Source organism: Zootermopsis nevadensis, unplaced genomic scaffold (assembly GCF_977971745.1).
Source record: "Zootermopsis nevadensis isolate Lab colony 2312 unplaced genomic scaffold, Znev_1.0 Znev_ptg000019l, whole genome shotgun sequence".
In the NCBI taxonomy this organism is placed as follows: Eukaryota; Metazoa; Arthropoda; class Insecta; order Blattodea; family Termopsidae; genus Zootermopsis; species Zootermopsis nevadensis.
This window is the reverse complement of record NW_028259151.1, coordinates 7,494,598-7,518,277: the sequence shown is the minus strand read 5'-3', so window position 1 is coordinate 7,518,277 and position 23,680 is coordinate 7,494,598. Positions and strand designations below refer to the sequence as shown.

The 23,680-nt window shown below is 40.3% G+C and overlaps 1 protein-coding gene across 2 annotated transcripts in view; it reads right to left on the bottom strand.

Annotated features, from left to right (window-relative positions):
• The window catches only part of Cdk4 (Cyclin-dependent kinase 4), a 184,485-nt gene that overhangs the window by 82,095 nt on the left and 78,710 nt on the right, over positions 1-23,680 (bottom strand). For both annotated transcript variants that reach the window (XM_022078938.2, XM_022078936.2), the window contains exon 2: positions 15,333-15,384. The gene's annotated coding sequence lies outside the window, so the exon portion shown is untranslated. The remainder of the gene's footprint in view (positions 1-15,332; positions 15,385-23,680) is intronic.

Sequence of the window (23,680 nt, the reverse complement as noted above, 5' to 3'; positions counted from 1 at the left end):
AATGTGGTTTCAATATAAAAATTATGTCAGATTCAAAACATGTAATTTGTTCACACGTCTAGAACATTTATAGAGCGAGGAGATCTTTTTCCTTTGGATCCAACGGGAAACAATTCTTGGCCAGAGAGAAGAAAGAAATATGGACCACCCTGGCCTAAACTTTCTCTCAAGTGAAGTTTAATTTCAGATTTTCATTTTTTCCCCTTTTGGTTGGGAGGATGTCGTAATCAGTGTAGTAGGCCTATAAATAATTTTATAAGGCTTCGCTGTTTGCTTTTGTAGTAAAGCCTGCAATCTGGTTCGGTCGGCTTCTAGTCGGGGCCTATTACAATGGAGCACAGGCCTATAAAGGAAGCAGTATGGAAACTGCGCACACCGCAAGATCAACGATTATTAACATGAAGAGACTGTTAATATCTGACATATACGAACGGAGGAAAAAGTTAAGTACTTTGGACAACTGACGTCTACGCACGAAGCCCAAAACTCGACTGAATAACATTTAACAACTCAGCCAGTACCTCAAAGAGAACACAACACGTCTCAGTTACAAAGATCGAATGTTAAACGACGTTTACGGACGTAACCGCTGTTTATTCCGGCAATAACAGAAAACACAAATACAATGCGGTAAAACTGCGATGTTAAGAAAGTTACCATTGGGTTTTATAGAGTTAAATAGACGCATGTGATGACTATGACTGTCATCTGGGGCGTTGCATCGCTTCGTACAAAATAATCGACGTTTCAGAGGTGCTTGCCAATTCCATGATCGGAAGAATGATGATTGAGGCATTGAGCACCTGCGAAACGTCGGCCAGTTTCTACGAGACAACATCCTAGAAGACAGTCACGTTCACACTCACGCCATGAGGACCTGAAATATCACCAGACGGTGATCACATCAGAATGTGATTATACCCGCCTTATTTGTAGGATGAAACGATTTTGAGGAACTTTATGAAGTTCGCTTTGTGCTTCGTGTAAAACGCGATCACAGTCGCGGAATTTATTATCTTATTTAGTGTTCTGTCTGACGACAGGTCCATATGAACAGGATCCTTCCATCCTTTTCTCGGACTGGGACCTGTTCATATACGTTCTTGGCAGATGATCCAGAAGTGGTTTGCCATTGCCTTCTTCTGTGTGTGAATGGAGTAATTGTTGGGATGCCACGGAGGAAAACTCCGTGTTGCCTAGACCACGGCCTTGCCCAACACAAGTTATAAATTCGGGCACCGCCGGGAATCGAACCCGAGACCCCCAGGATTACAAGGCCGCTAGACCACCGTGGCTATAGTCGACCGATAACGGAACAAAACTTCATTCGTGTATGTTTCTGAATTTAAAATCTTCCTGTCGTTCGTACATTTTATCAACTCTGCAGCTAACAACCCGAAGACCATTTCACACATGACGACTTGCCTATTAACAGACTTTCATGCAGGCAAAATCTATTAATGCTTATTAACAGCCAATTCCTTTATCTCGCAACCTCACCGCATGTGAAGGTTACAAGCCATAATGAATTATAAATCGATGCTTAGATAGCTTAGTCATCTCTATAAACACCTTCCTCCTCTTAGACAAGTTCGCATAGGCTCCATGTTTGTAATTTTAAAACACAACTAATACGTAAAACAAATTTATTCTCCATATTCATTATCAATCACCGTACATCTCTATCAGATATATTCCGAATAGACATATAAAAGAATCAACATACTAATTCTCATTGCACCCCCACACCGCTGTGGGCCCCCGCAAGGCGCCCTAGTAGCGAGCCTCAACTTTCAAGCGATATGTCACATAAACCGCTGTTGCTCGCACGCAGTACCGCTGTAGTCAGTCTCCAAGGCCGCCATGACTGTCTCCGGACTTACGTCCGCCATTTTGTATGCCGACTTGGGACTTACAGTTCTTCCATACGCTAGGCAAAATATCACCAAATCAAAGCGAAAGACTGACATGCGGTTAACATTTAAGACCTCATGTGATAGACTGATGATCCTTTTAACATTAGAAACCCATTACGACCACGGATTATACCAAACACATCGATTAAAAATTCAACAAAAAATTCGCAAAATTGCCAAGCTGAATATAATTCTGAAAATAAGTTCAAAGACACTACATTAAAGCATGTTTTAAGTATTCTATCAACAGAACACTTCGTTTTAAACGATTATAATTCACAAATATCGTGAATCAAGCCCCAAATTCCTTTCAAACGCGCATATTGTTAATCCGTGTTCTGGGCCTCATTACATCATCTCATATCTTTCATACAAATTCTACAGTTATAATTAATTTAGTTTAAAATTATTAACAAGGACCTTAACACCTATTATAAGTCGCATATTTTTGCAAAATTATTCGATTTCAGCACTAGGCTCACATTTAAAATCGCTCAACACACAACACAATCTCAAAACTGCAAATACTTGCCAAAATAAGTGCTATTTTGTTCTAAACAAATCTTATGGGGTACAGGCCTGGAAATTTTCTACATTCCATGCAATAAACAATTTGCAATTAAACATAAAAGGAAACTGTGGCCAGATTTGATTTAACTTAGGCCTAGGGCTTGAAACTGTGGGGTTAAATTCACACAAAATCGCTAATTCGAGATCACACTCGTCAACTTACGTGATGGCAAGCTCCAGACGATATCAAAAACACCCCACAAGATATTTCAAGCACTTCTGAATACCCAAAACTGGCAACTGGCTAAATTCTTAGTTCTATGGACACACATTAGGACGCAGTTACGTTATAAAACAATCAAATCCAACATTAATTACCTTCTTCAGTATGCAAGTTCGAGTAGGCCTAAATATTGAGTAAATTTTAAAACTACAAAATCCCACAAAATATTTATTCACTACAATAGGTTCAAACGATGTCTATTTCAGATTATACTTAACATATGTGCCTACAGCACTCTTAGAATTACCATTTTTCACGTAATTAATAAAAACGCCCCCCCCTAATACGTATCCATCAATAAATCCAGGCCTACAGACTAATATCAGGGGGGGAAAACACAAATTAATATAGGCATAAATCACATGTCATAATAAACATTATGGGGGCCACTGATTGGCCAACAACCCTTAATATTCATTGCCAAAATATGCGTAATGCCCATAAAGTTGATAGTAGGCTTTGTGAAAAGAAATACAGGTCGCTGTAGAAATCGAAACACTGCCTGTCTGCAAAATTATTGATATTTCTTACCCATTCCAATTGGAAAAAGCTTAATTTCACATTGAGGCCCACGGACTTTGCAAAGTGTACTGCGTTTTACAGGCTGTAGGACCTTACACTGATGAATCATTCACATTTCGAGTGTTTGTCTCATTAGACCCACCGATGAAACCGCTATCAAAACCCAGACAAGTCTACGGTCATATGTCGGGAGGTCCCACGTGGGGTTCCAGTCTGTTCTGGTGATTACACTAACTCAGTAGTTCTAGGCCTATTCTAGTTTCCCTATTTGCGTTTCGCTTTCATATTTTGGGGTGCTCGATGCACGGCTAATTTACCGTGGCACTTAACTCCTTCGATGTGACATCAGGATGTTGTTTCAACAAATTCTAGACTAAATGCAAATTATAACTGTTCACTATACACAAATTCATCCTGCCTCCGCAAATACTTTTAAATATTAATAAGAATCCGCTAGCGCCTAGAGACCGGAATGAGACAGAAACACTGGGCCATGAATTCAGGACCGCTTAGTAGGACGACTCTGGGCTGAACCAATGACCTTCGAATTCACGCAAGTTTGACAAATCTGATTTCGCATTAAAATATCTACAAGGATTTACAGCTGCATGGATTTGGTTTCTTAATAGTCGACAAACGCGGATGGGGAGCAGCCCAACTGGAAGATCATTCCATCAGCTTCAACATGGGTCAGACAAACTAATGGGGATTGCCTTAACATTGTTCGGTATTCAAGAGATTCAATCAGTCTGTTAGTTTACTAACAGCAATGACTCACATGGCGGTCACTGCCATCAGAGAGGTCTTTTACTCAGCAGCAATCATGGGCATTACACCCCCCGCCCCCCATATTGCCTTCTTCCCATGTTTACACTGAGATCAGAGTCAGATACTCCACATTCTCAAACTTTCAACACTCGGCTGGAACACGCATGGCATTGAAAGTGTTTAATCCTACAGCTATCAGTTAATCACAGATTAAAACTATGACCTGGCTGAGGAAAAGACATTTAAGAACCGGAATTATGGACTCGACTCTCGGATATTTCAGAAAAGAAAAGGACCACTATGCTGAGTGGCACAGAATAAGATTCGAACATCGTGCAATACGTGAGTTACCTACGGACACGTCTGCAAAACTTCGAAATTAGATGGTATCTGATGAGATGTGACATTAGAAGAATAAGTTACGTAAACAACCGTAGTGTACTTCAAGTAGTATCCCGAACACTGGCCTGAATAGATTGAGGCAAACATCGAATAACCTAAGTCTGGCGCACCGGTCTCGTGTCGAGAAACGATGCAGAAGCCTCCCGGATGTTAAGCGACAGCAGCGTCTCGTGTCTGCATGGCAGATATTAACGACAGGGAGACGCGAATGGTGAAAACATTGGATGAAGAGGCAACCGCCCATTAAACCTAATGAATGAAACACATGTTGGCCCCGATATTATACCCGAAACTTTCCGAACGAATGTCAAGGACGTAATTAACGGGGTCGGTATGCGGCGGCGAGCGCAAAGCCCCGGCTTCGATTATCAGTAGCTTTTACACTTTAGACTTAGAGCTAATTCGTTCATCAAAAACAAACAAGCGTCGACCCAAATCTATATCACTCACATCAATTCAACTGTTTCTCGTTCGACGACGCACAACCTCAACAACTGATACAGCTCTCAACAGAAATCAGAACTGCGAGAACATCACTAAGAATTTCTGTTCTTACAAGCGAAGGATCGATCCTGGAACTGCGGTGTGTCACGTGGCGGCAACATGTCGAAGACGAGAGCTGTCCCAGCGACCCAGTTATCTCAGTCTCCACCTTACATTAGCCCCAACACGCGCGACCTGAGTGCTGTTAGCACACGTTCATCAGTCACGCTGAACCCTGCAAGCTCTCAATGAATCGCTCACACTTATCGTCATCCCCTTCTGGAGCGCCAAGCCTTCAACCCCTTTAGCTACCATTCGATCAGGAGGGCAGTGAGTGACAGACATTCACGCCCAAGACTGGCGACGAACGTGGAGGCTGTTACAAACTACACGAAAACTTCATAACCTGTACTTACACGTAATTACTAGGACGATTAAATCGATGACCTGGGTTGTTCGTGTAATACGCACGAAGATGACAACTGGACAGAAAATTTTGATCATGAAACCTAAAGGTAAGAAGACTTGGGAGAATTAGATGTCGATGGGTGACTTTTTAAAAGATGCAGAAGGAACTAGGGTGAGAGTTGTGTGAACTAGCTTTATCTAACCAAGGATTCGGTCCCGCCGCACAATATGACAACGAACGTTAAAGTTTCATAAAGGAGAAAAATTTCTTCACTAGGTGGACCACTGTTAGCTTCTAAAGAAGGACTACATTCCATAAATTTAGTCGAGCGGACTTCAAAACCATTAAAACAATATAAATATATGCCATTCAGATGTCTCAGGGACATACGCAAAGGGATCTAAGGTCAAGGTTAAATATTAAAATGGTACAGTCGTCATTTACCGGCATAGTTTGTTTATATGGGGCCTAGCCTTGTAGCAAACACGTACCGCCACAGCGTAGCAAACAGCAGAATCCCCCCCCCCCCCCATAACACATAAAATATTAGAACGCGCCCAATTAACTTCAAACAGCATATTTATACCCTAAGACACACAATTTCAGAAACTGTACAGATAAACGAGCTCAATATCGAGGTCCAAGAATGAGGCCAGATTCAGTAACATTTTCGAATCACATTCGTATAAGACAACCATTCCTAAGTTCAATTACAGCCGAAAAGTGCTGGTTCCAAATGACATCCAAATACAATTAAACAGTTGCAGATTCTTCACAGCGATCAACAAATGCATATAATTTTTTTTTGTGAGTGACACGTTCCGCTGAAAATAGAGGCATTTTCATTTTCAAGGAAGTAAAACAACCAGTTTCTAATCCCTTTCTCGGAAAGGTCAAGCCGGAGCGTCTTTCTAACCTTTCACTGGAAATGCTAGTGTGGCTTGGTCGTTTTTCTCGACTATTTCACATGTCCTCGTTAAGTACTAAAAAAATGAAATGAAAAAAAGGTGGAACATCACGAGACAAGAACTTCGTCGACATCAAAGTGCAAACAAGCAACCAGACGAAAAAAAGGTTTTCCTGTGTTGGTCCTCCATCTTGAAGAGGCATGTCAGGGACGGCCAGCCCAATGGTTCCTTCCAATACTCTCCAGAAATATTCCCAACAAGTCACGTTACCCAAACAATGCAACCCCGCAGGTGGAAGGAGAACAAGACACATTAAAATACCACAAAGAAAACTAGGCTCTAAGAATCTCCCAAGACATGCCCACCTCCAGCTCTGGATAAGGAGATGGTAAAGTTGCGTCATATTGTGATATAATAAATATATATTAATATCTGATAAACATCTGATAAAAATGTACGCTAAAATAATATATAGAAATTGTATTTAAGTTATTACTGATTTGAATTTTTATATAATTATATACACCTGAAGATAGTTCTTTTAGGAACTGAAACATGTCGTGAAAAATGATGGTCTAATGTAAATCGAATATTTCGATAAAGAACATCATTTAATATTTTAAATATTTTAAATGTTAATTATTGTAATATTTTAATATTTAATAAGAATTTATTGTGATTAGACGGACAAGATTTAAACAATATATATCTGGATAAGGAGTTAAAAATCTATTAAATATACGTAAAGAAATCAACATACTAATTTTTCGTGAAAGAAGAATACAGAGGCCAGGAGCAAAACACGTGTTAACTTAAAGGTAAAATATTAAACTAAAGTTAAAGTCTTCCAAAAGCCTCTGTGAAGTGAAAAATCACAATCATAAAATTGAGTTCCAAGAATCTTTCAACCCGAGCCCATCTCTAGCTACCACATAAGAAATTCAATATCTACTAAGTACACGTAATATGTAAAAATATCATCTCAAAGTTTCGTGGAAGTAGCCACAGGCCTACAGCCACGTACTTACAGCCTACGTGTCAACTCGATGACGTAGTTGTAGACAATAGGCCTCGGTTAATTGAAAATCACAATCAAAGAACTCAATTCTAAGGGCTGTGGTTCTTATGGCCTCTGCATCTATCTTCGTAACGTAGTTTGGTCCAAATATTCTGTTATGATGGGGTAAATTTACAGTCGCCTGGAGTTCGTAGCAAGAATAATTATTAACTTTCCTCAAAATGAGTACGGCACAGGGCTACTATACAAACGTACTTCAAGTAAAACATTCATCTGCGACTCACACTTTAATATAATTGGCAAAGCTCCTGTTCATATTGACTATTATACCAGATAATAGCGATTCTCTATATTATAGATTAAGTAGTATATTTGCGTCATATTGTGAATTAGGTTAATATTTTAATATTTTCCGTCAAATCACAATTTTTAATAAGATAATAAAATATTTAAAATATCATTTCACGTTCCGCATCGAATGATCGATTTACAAATTGGATTTGACGGAAAATATTATAGATGAAACAATATGTCAGACACACTGTGGATAATATTAACAACTCGCATTTGTAATTCGTAGTTTTCTGTGGAAAACTAATGTTAAGTAAATAGATATTTTAATTCTCTTCCCTAAAAGACAACAGTTTAAACATGTTTTAAGCGCCATGCCTAATTATTATAAAACTTAAAAAAAAGCCATTGTTTACGAAGGCCTGAGAAGAGCCTGGATGAATTCCATGTTCCTTCCACTTCCATCTTCGCCTCCGGTTTAAAAATAAATTTCTCAGGGCCATAAGTTATGGCAGACAATTTACCCACGAGTTCAGCAACAGGCTCCAGAACACAAAAGTTTTTTGTCATTTGTCAGTTTTCTGTCCGACTTCGTGTGTTTAACATAACAAAGAATAATGCGCGTGGAGTTTGAGGTTACTATTTTTAGACACACTTTCTGTCTGCTTTTATAACGATGAGAAATGAAACAGAATCATTTCCTTTCGCATACAACATTTAAAAACCTCATAAAATTAACACATATTGTGGAGGTTTTGATTATGTATCTCTGTCCGACAGCAGATTATTGTAATAATTTGTTTTTTCTAGATTTATGGGTAACTCTAGGTTGCTTTCTTGTTACGTACGGTGCAGCCTCTTTTGGCGTGGCCCTAGTTCTAGGTTTCAACTTTACAATGGTGCATTTCTTGCAGTTGCTCGGTTCATTATCTGTCAATGAACCACTTTCTAGGGTCGCTTATAAAAACAACAACAAAAGTCTAATGTCATTTCATGGTTATCGTGTTCCTGAAGCCTTTTCACGTCCCACGCCACATTTGTCTGCATACGCGCATCAATGTCTATCTCTAGTTTCTGAAAACCAATCATCGAGAGATCCAGCAAACATCAACAGACTAATCCTAACTGATATCTATCACCATAAAACAAAACATTTCCTTTTGGCTAAGATTTTAGACATTATCCATCGTCTGTTGTTTCTCACAACACGAGGTATCGGAGACTGGATGTCTCCTTCATCAGGTAAAATGACTTTTTATCTATAATAAACGCAACTTTTCTGGTAGAACGTGGTTTTATCAAGACTCACATCCTTTGACGTCTTTACAACAAAAAAATATTCACAGAATTATCAAATTCCTACACAACAGACTCACCGTCAGGCGAAAATCAAGAATGTAACAAAAAACTGCTCCAGAAACATATAAAAGATATACGAAATTTAAAAACCGCTGAATATTGGCATTAGTCATTTAGAAAAGCACACAATATCGCACCTCAACAACAACAAAAAATCAAATTCTTTACAAAAATTCCGCACTTAAGAACTTGGTAGCGATCGGCAAGTTAAACCTTTACGTCACTAACGATATATATTGTGAAAGAGTGGAATAAAATCAATAATTAATTACTGAATTGGCGAAAAATCCCTATTGAGAAGCTAATAGTCGTTTAGCTGGTGAATAATTCACCGCATCTATTCATTATCATGTTCCAAAGAGCCCGCAGCTGATTCCTATCCTGAACCAGATTAATCTAGTACATCGCGTATATCTTACACCCAATTTTAATACTACGCTCCCAGCTATCTACACCTGAGTCTCCCAAAAATTCTCTCTTCCTGTCAGATATCTCGACTAAATTTCTGTAAGCACGTCCGGCCCATCTCACAAGCATGGACGTGCCCTTTCCAAAGAGAGTTCAGAGATGATACGGGCTTTCTTTCATGAATCAGTGCATCAGTTGCAGGCGGCCGTTGGCCTCGTGTTTACAGTAGCAGCTGTACTTCGAACCATGCCCTGCCTCCTGTACTGTACTGAGACGATCAGTTTGTATACAAAGTGCTTTGTTAAATGCCCTAACTAGATCTTACAGTGCTTCCGAATTCCAATTTTTAAATGGTTTTCAAAGAAAGTAAAAATCATTCATTCTGGAAGCCTTTGTCCTGCGCTATATTTCTGGAAAAAATCTTTCCATGGACCAACTTCACACTGACTTGTGAGAGTTACTAGAGTCCGAAACGAAACACACTTTGATACTTCACCCTTACACGCATTCAAAGCCGTCATTCCTTTACCTGGCACGTCTTTCGTTACCCCGCCTGAGGGAAGAATTCCAGAACAGGTATTCCAAACAGGCAGGTAAACCAATGCAGCCTATCTCAACTCCATTCTGAGGATACGAGGTTTTCACGGTGGTCAGTCCAAAAATGTCTGTCTTCTGAATTACAGCGTCGTGTAGTCTGGTAGATATTTATCGACGTTTCAGAAGTCCTTGCTTCCTGCACCGCCCTGATGATGGAAGCAGCAAGGACGTCTAAAATGTTGGTAGAATTCTACCAGAGAACACGCCGGCTACAACCCAGAAGACAAACCATCTAACTTACAAAACCTCTTTCCAAACAGTCTGGAACGTTTAATCCAAATTCAACAGAGATCTTGAGAAGCTAATAGCGAGGGCAGTCAGCCTCTTATAGAACCCGAAAGTTTACTATCGTGTTTACAATAACCAGCCATCAGTTCGTGTTCCAAACCAAATGAAAACAGCTTAACATTTAAGATAAATTATAGCATTATCTTCGAACTTGAATTTAGCATGTATAAATAATAAACCCCATGCTCGCTACGTGCCCTAACCTTCTTCATCCTTCGTTTGGTCATCCTAATAAGAGACAAACTCGCAAAGAATACAAATTTTATTATAAAATTCTTCATAATGCTCCAGTCCTGTTACTCCCTTCGAGTACTTTTCTCAGACACCCGAAATTCCACGTCCTTTCCTCCACGAGCGACAGTCAAGTCCTTTTACATGCACTGAAGTCGTGTCTACTACGGAATCATTCATAGGCGATGTTCCGATTGAACCACAGACGGCATAATGGCTTCCCGAAAACGTCCTCTCAGTTCATGATATTCGTAGCACACACCGTCTGAGCACGGTGCGTTAACCTATAAGAAACTAGCTAAATTGGTACAGAAGTTCACTAGCGTTTACATAATGATGTGCTAACAGCGTGCGACCTTGGATTTTAAGTTCACCAGCAAGAAAATACCTACAATGATATTTCCAATGCCAGAGCAGCTGAAACTCACGGATTCTGCACTTATTAAGGAGCACGTGTATAATTTTTGTGAGAAAGATCCCTACACGGCGTTATCAATGGAGCGGAGACTGGTCGATTTTACAACTCCCAGTCAGTTCAGTTAAAAGCACCAGACTGTTCCCCGCCAACTGACACAGTCTCGTGAATTTAAAAGTAATTTCTAAAACCAAACCTTAAGCCCTAATTACATATAACATTTAAACATTTCATTTCAACTTAAAATTCGTTGCCAGGACTTTTTCCATCGTGTTTTTTTTTAAATCACGACGTTTCGGAGGCTGGTTCTGTCTCCGTCTTCAGATGAGAGATATCTACTCTGTTGGGTCCCTTAGATAGAGCTAGTCTCTGTCACTGGACACTATAAGTCGTGCAATTATTTCAACTTATCCACCCAATTACGGATTCTGTTAGTAGATAAAATAAAAATTATGATTTAAAAAAAAACAGACGATGGAAAAAGTCCTGACAACGAATTTTAAGTGTAAAATACCGTCGTCAAAACCCCTTAGAATTGAACTATTTCATTTCACTCTCTACCAATCACAGGAGTTACTAATTACCAAGAGACTACTGCACAAATCCAAATAAGATTCTGAAGTATCAGATCTTAACGCAAGGTTTACATCCGGATACATGCACAAATCACGCAACTTGTAAAAATCCACGAGGAGTCTGTCTTGCGTTTTCGTTTATATACACGTGGATCTGATCTCGGAAAACCCGGTTAAATGTTAAAACTGCTCATGCATCAGTTTCGCCCGCGACATGTCAATTCAATGGTATAATAACCACAACAAAGTGTTTAGAAATGTCAACGTGAAATGTATCTCAAAATTTCATGGGCTGACGCCTCGCAATTTATCAGCGAACATTCATCTCATGCAAGTTCAGATACATATTGGCCAATCCAGATGTACAGGAAACAAAACTTTTCTTCGTCTATTTCACTCACTAGCAGTTGCTTGCTGTGTTCTTAAAAGTAAAGACATTTAAATCAGAACGTAACGGAGTGTAGACTGAATGGGACGACTTCAGTCCTTGTCGGGAAAATTTCTCTTTAAACGAAACACCAACTGGATATGAGGATCTCAAGGCGGTAAATGTTACTATCGCGTTTTTCCTCAACACGCTGATAACCCAAATGCAAAACTACACGGCCTAACAACCCAATGCTTGACAAATAGTCCACAGTGCCGCTACCCCTAGCAGGTACGACTCCCAGATGACCCACACATCCATATATAGGCGAGGTCTAAGAACACGCGAAAGATTCAAAAGAACACATCTCTACCGCGTCCTCCACCTCATAGATGTATCGCAAATCGTTCCCTTTAGTTGTGTAAAAAAGGTACATGTCTAGGTCTTTCAGAACCCTGACACGAGTTAGACCAATTGGATCCCGTTCGATTAGATTTGCTCCAGAAGAGGTCTAAAACGACAGAACACATTCGAGCAAAAAGTACAAAATGGAAGGCAATGAATGATAATAACAACAGATTTACATACGTCCGCGTGTTTGTGTTTCACCGTCTTGGGTACAACCAGACCCACAGATAGCACTTTTCAGAAGTTACTTCTGAATTGGAACACACCACAGGGCCAAACCTGTTTACCCCTAAGATAATTTTCTCAATTATTATTTCAATTTTTGCATAGGGGCTAATAAAACTTCACCGAACAGCGGATCTAGATCGGCGTGTGTTCGACGTCACCAAACACACTCCCCCGACGAATGCCATTTTACAAACGAACTCGGACAAAACTCTCGAGTGAATACCTTGAAAGTACTCGTCTGTTTTCGAGTGAGACAAAGTGCTGGCTGTCCACTCAACAAAGAGCAATTGTGGATACAAGCGAGGCTTTCATGAAAAGACGTTGACCAATACGGCACCAGACGCTAAATGGATTTAAAACAGAAACTTCATGCCCTAACCGTGAAGAATCTTCAGAACGTCTTCACTTAGAACAACATCAGAAGCTCCAAGACACGCAACTTGTATATCGTGTTAAGCATCGAAGACATATTCCCCATCATACAGCTTTTGTATCGTAATTATTCTAACAACTCGAGCGTCCTAACTAACAGGATCACTCAGAGCTAGAGGAGTTTGTATTCAACAGAACAGATAACCAGAAGCCTAGAAATCGACGCCATTGCCTTTATATACAAGGCAGGATGTGTAAAACAAAAACCACTTTTGAGTTGCTCCGATGGTCCAGTGGTTAGCATTCTAGCCTAGAATTCGAAAGGTTCTGGGTCCAATATGAACCGTCGCCTCTACCATTTATAAACAAGTCTCCTAACAAAGGGAATAGATAACTCCCAGAGATTTCATCGCGGGCGAAAACATGCTTGAAAATTCACTGTGTAATTCCACAAGTTAAACAAATTACTATCGTTTTTATTTTACGTCGACTGAAAATATATCGATAAAACTCAACTGTACGAAAACATTACGCTACAATGCAGTAAGTATTTCATTTCTTACGACGAAGTTTTGTGTAAAACAGCAGCAGCGACCGGATTAACTATACTAGCACATGTGAAATTTTAATAGGCTTTCACGTTACTCATTTAGTTCGACGATATAATTGGGTTAATAAGAGATCAAAACTATCAAATATAACCTTCAATAATTATCAATATTTATCGCTCACATCTTTTCGAACAACTGTGAAGGAATCTCTGACATCTCTTTTTTCAGATCCCATGGTTCTCATAGCCCACGCATCGAGTTAAGTTCGCTTAGAGCGAAATTGGCATCAACGGATGCGTCCAACCCTGCAAATCTGAATCACAATGCACTGCACTACTGGAAACTACTGGTGTGAAATGTGGAAAAGAAATAGGTAACCCCTTCTCCAGTTCTCCAGCTCCGACTTCCCCGCGTACAGCAGAAGATCTGCTCTGATACCCTCATCAAACCTTCATAGTTTCGGCATACGAATTATTCAAACAAATTAATCTACATTAAACTATCACAAAATCTTTACTGACGAAGTCCGTATTTAAATATGATAACTGAAGACGATACTGAGATAGAATGACTCGACTCAAAATCGTGGCTAACATGTGTTCGGGACACTAATTATCCTTACAGCCTGTTCACGGTTTTCCTCGGTATTTAGAATCAAACGCAGGGATACTTCAAAAAGGCTAGTTCAAGCCAGTTACCTTCCAAATCCTTTCCAATTCAATGAGCCACACTCTCAAACATATACAGCTGATAAAGCGTCGAAAAACAACCAAGGAACAAGGCAATATCGCGCAAATGCCTTTCCAGCCACTGAACGTTATCCACAGAATTTTCTATCTCCGTTCTCCTTTGCCGGTGACACGTTATCCCCAAACGTCGCTTAAGAGCATAATTTAACAACGCTACCATAACAGCCCGTTGCTCGAGTATGGCACAAATCCACTCAAATCCTGGTTCACCTCTTTGTATTCTTGAGACAAAATGCAGATTCGGTGTAATTCTTACGCGCTCGTTTATTTAATTAGCGGTTTACATAAGGACGCCGTCAGAATCTGAAATTACAGGCATACACGTCGAATGCCAAATTGGTTCATAAATAATAAATGGGAAAGGATATGGAAGGAAGCGATCGTGGAATTTTCTTGCAAGGGGCTGTCGAAATTTACGGAGAACATCAGTCAAGACAATCGGTTTCGGGTACGAGGTTTGAACCTGGGATCTCCCGAATATGGAGTGCTAACCTACTGAAGAAAAATAGCGAAATTCCATAATTTGTGCTTCCCATTTGTTTGTTTTTATTTTAGTGTTCTGTCTGACGACAGGTCCATATGAACAGGATCCTTCCATCCTTTTCTCGGACTGGGACCTGTTCATATACGTTCTTGGCAGATGATCCAGAAGTGGTTTGCCATTGCCTTCTTCTGTGTGTGAATGGGATGCCACGGAGAAACCGGGGAAGAAGCCCACGGAGGAAAACTCCGTGTTGCCTAGACCACGGCCTTGCCCAACACAAGTTATAAATTCGAGCACCACCGGGAATTGAACCCGGGACCCCAGGATTACAAGGCCAGCGTTCTAACCGCTAGACCACCTCATCTTATAATTATTTAGTGTTCTGTTGACGACAGGTCCATATGAACAGGATCCTTCCATCCTTTTCTCGGACTGGGACCTGTTCATATACGTTCTTGGCAGATGATCCAGAAGTGGTTTGCCATTGCCTTCTTCTGTGTGTGAATGGGATGCCACGGAGAAACCGGGGAAGAAGCCCACGGAGGAAAACTCCGTGTTGCCTAGACCACGGCCTTGCCCAACACAAGTTAAAAAATTCGGGCACCGCCGGGAATCGAACCCGAGAACCCAGGATTACAAGGCCAGCGTTCTAACCGCTAGACCACCGTGGCTTTGTACTGTGATCAAATTGAAAACAAATACGACAAGATAATCCCAATAAAAAAAAACACTGACCAACTTGGTATATACGATACATCCCTACAAAAAAAAAATGACCATACAGACTTACCAATGGTTTGATTTTTTTCAGCTCGTGTCGTATTTATAGTCCTGTGGCCAATCTGAAAACACAAACAAGTACATCAGAAATGAATAAAATGCAGCAAACGATGCAGCCAATCACCCACAAGAAACGTCAAAGCACAGTTTCTTCCCCTCCCCCCGAGATACATGCATTTCGGGCAACAAGTCATGACTAAGAGTACAAAAATCTGTCATATGAACCAAAGTAGTGACGTTTTCAGGATGCCCGGAACCATCTCGTTTATTTTGCGGTGTCCTTTTAATAAGCGATAATTCCTAACCTTGTCATTCTTTTATATTTCACTGATTAATGCACCATGTCACGTCAGATTCTCAAATTTAGGATTTTAATTAAGACAGAAAATAAGGTTGAAAATTATGCTAAAAAAAACAATGTAAGTGTAATATCTGCAATAACAACAAACCTTGGTACAAAAATTTTCTATAACGGGATCTGGGGAAAATGCTTCCTTCCATGCAAAGAAACTTGCTCAGTGAATAAATTCAATGCCAAAACACGATTTGTTTCGAGAATATAATCTGTACTGTATATCAAATCTAAAACTTCTTGACGATGGTGAAGAGTCAATTGAATAAAAATTTTCTTGGATATTATCCATCGTCTAGTTTTACGTTTTATATTTACTAGACGATGGATAATATCCAAGAAAATTTTTATTCAATTGATATCTGTACTGTATTCGCCAAATTCAAAATATCCAGCGTAAAACACAAGAAAATAACTTTACAAACGTCTGGCCACAAAGAGTGTTTCTACGTACGATGGACAATTAATTTGCTGACATGACAATACGACACAAATGCTCCTCACAATTTCTACGTCTTTTATACACAAAACTGTATATGCAATGAAGACGTCGTCAGGAGCTATTCACGCTGACGGAATACACAGCGTCGTTTTATTTTATAGGGAACATCTAATTCAATTATTAATCCTGAGACTAAGACTCTGGGTAAAACAGGGATAACTACAAACAATTTTTAATAAAGAATGTGAGAAAAGATGCAATCCAGCGAGACGTAAGCCATTTTTCAACAGTCAGTTCATAATGTTTCGACTTCACCATTTTGTTTGTTGGTTACTTAAAATTCACAAACTCGCACATCATTTTACAGATATGAAAAAATGGAATGTACCAGAACAAATATAACTTGGGCCAATAAAGATGGTAAGATGATGGGCATTTGCCTATCCAGCAAGGACGAGGACTGTCTTGTCACGGGCAGAGTGTCCGGGGAGTGAAGCCAACCATTCACCATCTAGTGTCGAAATTAAGAATGCGTGATGCTTAATTACAATTAGGGTACAGAATCAACTTGCAAAGCAAACATTAATAGCAGTAAATATTATAAGCCAATGCCAAACGCATTTAAAATCTGCGTTACTCAAAACAGCATCTACTGACAAGTTAAATTATGCAAGAACCCAGATACTACACTACTTTCGAAACATAAAGGGTACCAAAGTATCAAATTGAGGAAGTTCAGGTGGCACGCACTCGGGAAAAGAGATGCAAACAAAATTTTGTTCGAAATATACGAATGAAACAGACCATTTGGAAGACGCAGGCGTAGATGAAAGTATAATATTGAAACGGATCTCGAGGTAACAGGCTTGTGGAATAAACTCGTGTGGCTCTAGACAGGGACAGAAGGCGGCGTCTTGTGAACACGGAAATAATCATTCCGGTTCCAGCGTAGGCGGAAAATTTCTTCAATATCTTGGCGAGTTTTAGCTTATCAAGGTCGATGTTCCATGAAGTTGGGTCATGGAGTCCCAATCAAGGAAACAGCTAAGTATTTCCGGATCACAGCATTTTTCCAGACACTTGGTGGGCGAAGTCTGGAGGCTTATGACGATGGTGCGTTGTAATCTGTAAAGGTGAATTTTTTTTTGGAACTTGTCCATCGTTTACATTTCAATAAAATTACGTTTCGGAAGCTAGATCTCCTTCCGTCTTCAAATACAAAAAATGACAGATATCCTACAGGTTGGGACTCGAGTCTGAGGCGATGGAGATGAAGTCCAAAGTTCCACGTTTACACATTTAAGGTCAGTTTTCAAACGAAGGATCTTCAGCCTACTATATTCTGCGCACAAAGGAGGAATGGGGAATGTGCATTTCAGAAGTAACATGTGAGAGAATCTGAGACACTGTACCGTCAGCATATTCCCAGTTCAGTCGCCCTGATGACGGAGGCAGTATGACCTCTGAAACGTTGGTTAACATCGACCAGACTACACGGCGCAACAACCCAGAAGACAGAAATCTTCATACTCATCGCCCTGATGATGGAGGCAGTATAGCCTCTGAAACGTTGGTTAACATCGACCAGACTACACAGCGCAACAACCCAGAAGACAGAAATCTTCATACTCATCGCCCTGATGACGGTGGCAGTATGACCTCTGAAACGTTGGTAAACATCGACCAGACTACACAGCGCAACAACCCAGAAGACAGAAATCTTCATACTCTGATGACGGAGGCAGTATGACCTCTGAAACGTTGGTAAACATCGACCAGACTACACAGCGCAACAACCCAGAAGACAGAAATCTTCATACTCTGATGACGGAGGCAGTATGACCTCTGAAACGTTGGTTAACATCGACCAGACTACACAGCGCAAGAACCCAGAAGACGGAAATCTTCATAAACAAACTGCATTTTCTGGCATTTTTCACAATCTTGAGTGAGCTAAAAACACTTTATGGGCCCATCCATGTCTGTCGTTTGTCCTAGAAACTCGATAACCCCACTGTTCCAACAATGCAAACTGAGATCACTGTTGGAAAATTCTGCATCAAAGTTAACTGGAACCACTGTCGGCTCACACTGCTGGAACAATAACTTTGAACATCGTCATTCATTTTGCTACCCTGCTGACGTCAACGCTCGTGAGGTGGTGTACGAAGCGCCCTTTAAAATGTCAGTGTACTCCAAAGAGTACACATTTTTGCAATCTACGTTTCTGACAAGACATTTAGATTTGATGCTGACAACCGCATGCGACTGTATCCCTCGTCGCCCTGAGATTATTACAAACTCTCGGCATCAAGAAAAATCCTTCAAATTCTCTTCCGCACTACAATTGCACTAATTGGCCAAGAGGCCGGGGGCATCTTGAGGTGCCGTCTAGTGTACAAAACCTACGGGTCACTGCTCTATGGTTCTTAAGGCTACAGGCTGACGACAGAATTCAGAGGCCCACTCAAGGAGGCCGACAGACTCCCTGTCGCTCATTAATGGCTATTTTGGCCACCCCTAACCCCAAGAAACCATGGTACTCGCATACGATACATTACCCACTTCAATTAGAAGCAACCACACAAGACCAGAAATGAGGCAGACACAACACTCCGAAACAACCTATACCGTTAAAATTTAAGATCATAGATAAATGAATTTAGCAGTTTTTGTGTTCGAAATAATATTTGCATGAGCCAAACTGCTGCCTCTTACGGAACCCGATAGTTCGCACCCGTGATAAATCCATTACACAACCAAACACATTATATATTTGAGATCCATTTTTAATATTATCCTCCAACACAAAATACAAATTCCAAATTCCCTTCTCTGGTTTATCAACAAAAAATCTTGCATGTATTTCTCATCTCCCAAGACGTACTTCATGACCATCCCCATCTCATTCTTTTTGATTTGATTGCCCAAAATTATTTTCCAAAGGAAATTAATTATGAAACTCCTCAGCTTATCAGTTTCCCGGCTCTACAGTCACTTCCTTCCTTCCTTCCTTCTTCTCCCCCGTATCCTGTTCCCGAACAATTTAAATGAAGTGGCATTCACCGAATATAACCTGCTGTTCAAAATTTAATTTATTACAGTCGTCCAATATTTTTATTTAAAAGGAAGTCGTGGCTCATTGGTATTGGTGTCTGCGGTCCTGATGTGTGCACGTAACCCCAGCGTTCAAGGTTGTAGATGTAACAAATAAATATCACTCGTAGAATTTTATCAATAATGAGCGTGTCAGAGTTCAGCGACATTTTCCACTTCACCATGCCTGCGACTACTACGTTCGCCGAACTTCATCAACTCTGCATTGCCCCGGGGTTATGTTTTGATCGAGGGTCCTTTAAATTTGCCCTCTCCTTCCAGCACAGTCCTGTGACATGTCAAACTTCTTCAATTATAGTCCTGGGGATATTTTTTGACCACTGATCAGTGAAGTTTGATATCAAAATTTAACGTAGTCCTTGCCAGAGCCAGTAAACCCTGCTTATTGCCACACAAGCAACCATGGAAGTCAAAGAACTTTAAGATATCTAGAATATTTCTTACCTGGAGCAAAGTTTTGACGTCAATGAACTTTACCATCGTCCTTCTCCAACCCAGGGGAGAGGATGTGATGGGTGATTAACAAGACGCATTTATTTAAAGTTCAATTTAATTTACTTTGCTCATATATTTTCTTCACACAAAGTTTAAAAAAAAATATTTTCACAAACCAATCCGTAATTTTCACAAAACAGTTAATCAACAATGCCTCAGAATAGAGTTTTAAGACAGACCAATTAGCAGGCTTCTTTCACAATCCATTCTCATTAATGTTTCAATCAATAACATTACTGGACCTCTGCATACACCCGTCGTTAATGTTTTGGGCTACTCGGCCTTCATTTGACTCGAGACTTTTGAATAAGCGAGACGAGCCGAAGGGCGAAATTTGGCCTGAGTAACAAACGGAGTTGCTTACACAATACCGAATTTCACGCCGGAATCACGTGCTGTTCACATAAGACAGGGATACGACAGCGCACTTGTTCCCTTAATATCCATCACATCGTAACATCATTAATTAGCATAATCATCAAGTCAACACCTCTCCATGGAGCCTTACAATTAGTTCCGCAGTTTTGCTGTCTACAAGAACATCCTCTGGCGTTACCAGGGTCAGCTTGAAGTAATCCATCGCCTGTCGCCGTAACAGACACAGAAATTTGTGACAAACGAGGTTCTGTAATTTGGTTTTTATCCAAATAACATCTGTAGTGTTACTCATCTTCATGTTTTGTAATCTGCTCTCCAGTCAGAACTAAACTCAGAATGGTGCAAATTAGTTGCAGAGGCCGTATTTCAGTTTCCAAGTGCAAAGTACGAAATTAAGTTGAAGTAGAAACGCGAGAGGGGTTAAATTCCAATTAAGTGGCACTGTTTGCATCTGCGATGGACAATCCCACATCTTATCCGGACTTCTGTAGTAAATAAATGGAAACAGTTCCTACAAACGATTATTCCAAGAGGCTATGGTTGCCTGTCAGTGAAGGGAGTTGAAGAGTTACTATTAAACAGGAAATCAGTATGGAAATTCTTTAATCCGACACTATCTGAAAACTTTAAGTGTATCTGTTCTGTAACTTGGTATTCCTCCAGTGTTAGTTCTGATAAAGTGTGACCGTGATACTTGAAAGTGGCAGTAAACACGATGCTGACATACATTTCCAAGTTCGGCACTTGGTCAACAGTCCATACTACAAGTAGCTGATGAAACCATTGCTTGTTTAAACTACGGAATATTTCGGGAAGGATGATTTCCTGCTTACAGCAAAACGACTCGCTGATTGCCTCTAGACACAGAAGGGTAAGGACGGACGCCCCTCTATTGTTCGAGCCCGTACTGTCCTTGCTGGGACAGTCTATTCGCTTGGTAAAAGGTTTCGATCTCTGGAAACTCTTTTAACTTTAAGTTAATAAATTCACTGCCAAGCAGTTACACTCTAGTCGGCTACCAACACCGAAGGGACGTCATTGCAGCATCTTGTACAGGAGCTGAGGATGCAACAAACTGGTCACTAAACTAACCTAACCTAACCTAACCTAACCTAACCAAACCTAACCTAACCTATCCTATCCTATCCTATCCTAACCTAAACTAACTTAACCAAACCTAACCAAACCTAACCTAACCTAACCTAACCAAACCAAACCTAACCTAACCAAACCAAACTTAACCTAACCTAACTCAACCAAAAGTATGTATGACCTTTGATTGGACGGTAGAGTAAATGTCAACGTTCACAGAGTGTCTGAAATGTACGGCCGATTACGTTTACAAAGAGAAATATTTGGTCTAAAAAGCTTGTTTATAACCATTACGAAGTATCAGTTTCTCCTTTGTGGTAAGAACATCTCCAAACTTGAATCTGCTTTCCCCCTTCTGTCTCGGAAAGGGTCTCACAAAAACAGAAATAACAGGGAGCTAGGTCATTTAGCAGAACTGAGTTAAATGGAGATTACTAGAGTAAAAATCTACTCAAGCTGTCAGCCAATCACTAATAAACGAAATTCAGCGCAAATTAATTATAAAAGACCAGGTATCTAGGCCACTGAGGGAAGTAAAACGCAGTCTGGGGAATTCACGAGGAGACGTTAAGACAAAAGGACGACGCGCCAGGTCACGACAGGCGTTCGGAACCACAGAGGACAGAGCAGCCATGATGACCGGAGTGAAGTGTTGGTGGCCAACCGCCTTCGTTAATGCCTCAAGTGAAACTGGTTCCGACAGTCAGCGTGTAAAGTTGCCGATACGTTGATTGGGAAACGGTGAGAGATTCAGGACAGGGGAGGAAACCCAATGGCATCCGCTGACCAGAGATGTGAAGCATTAATTCTGTTAATAAAGTCTTCTCGGGCTATCAGTCGGCGACTGATCGCTGATAGCCCGAGAAGACTTTATTAATGAAAGCCACCGTGAAAGCTTCACATCGTATTAACCCTGTTACGAAATTCTTGTGTACACAGACCCGTGTCATGTTACTAATACAAAATGGCAGGAGTTTCTTCCATTCTGTAAAACTGCTATACTTCCATAGCCTCATCTAATTCCAGAGAGTGGTGACGCTTTGGTTAGAAAAGGAATTTCGACATGGTTCCCCCTCCCAGTTAGTGAGGTCGGTCCGGCCACCCGTGAGGCCACGGAAATAGGACCCCACATGAAGTTAAATAGCCAGCTTGAGCACCAGCTCCCAGCTACTACGTCCCGTTACTGCTTACTCCTAACGTGTCATGACTTGGGTTGCGAACTAGGGTTCCATAACGTCGATTACGTGTTAATATCCAGAACTGAGGCTTGATCTTCCCACCAGGTTCCTTTCTCTCTTTCTTTCATCCGTTTCTCGCTCTCCTTCGCTCTAAATATTTATTTTCTATGCACAAACAAAAAACTTTTAGACCTGAAAGTACGTAATACATTTTAGGCCCATAAAAGATTAACGAATTGTGATCTTCGCCTATTCGTGGCTGGTTAACAACGCTGCATCAGTTGTACAGCTTAATACGCAGCTCTGAACGAGATGAATGCCTGATTATGCAAGCTGACAAGACTTAAGATAAGAGGTCGTGACCTACTTTAAAGTACCAATGCGGAATCCGTATGGGACTGAGGAAAATCATAAAAAAAACCTGACTGGGCAGTCAGTTCTCCCCCCGTCCGGTTTTGAAGTGGATTTTATCTTCCGAAAAACCAGAGGGGTTCCTGAGAAGGATTAGGGATGTTCATGACATGTCATATTTTTATTGGGGCGTCTATTTTCATTCAAAACTGAAATTAAACACTTACTGGGTTATCCTAATCAAAATTATGTTTTTATTTTTCATATAAATGCATATTCAAGTCATTTATATGTGTTTGGTCTTATTTGTAGTTAAATGCATATTTTGGTTATATTTTGGTTATAAAATTTTTACTTGTAACTACATTTCTCAGACACTTACAGTGAATCCTTCAGTTAGTTAAGAAGCCGAAAGTGCGAAGTTAAGAGGTTTCGTTAAAGATTTCTTCGAGGAATATTTAACTTCTGATGGAACAATTCTGTTCTGTAAACTTTGTGAAGTTAAAGTTACAGCTGGTAAGCGATTTAATATGAAACAACATTGTGATACGGCGAAATAACAAAAATAAATAATTTGAGCCGACAAATCAGTCATCAAAGCGAGCAACGACTTCTCCGCCAGACAAATAATCGGAATTTTCAAAGGACCTGCGTGAAATGATGGCGTCTGCCAACTGAACAAAGTGAACAAATTTTTCCTGGAGAAATACGTGACTCAGTTAATTCCAGACGAATCAACACAGCGAATAAAACCATGTTCTAAAAAGAATTACATATTTGGGTTTCGACTGATGAAACAACGGGTGTCTGCGGCAGATATGTACCCAATATCGTTATTGGCACGCTCTTTGCTGACCGTCCTGGTGTCATATTCCTTCTTGATACAGTAAATCACTCCTCTATCGCTGTACATTTCGATAACACCACGAAATGTTTGTGATGTCGAAAAGACC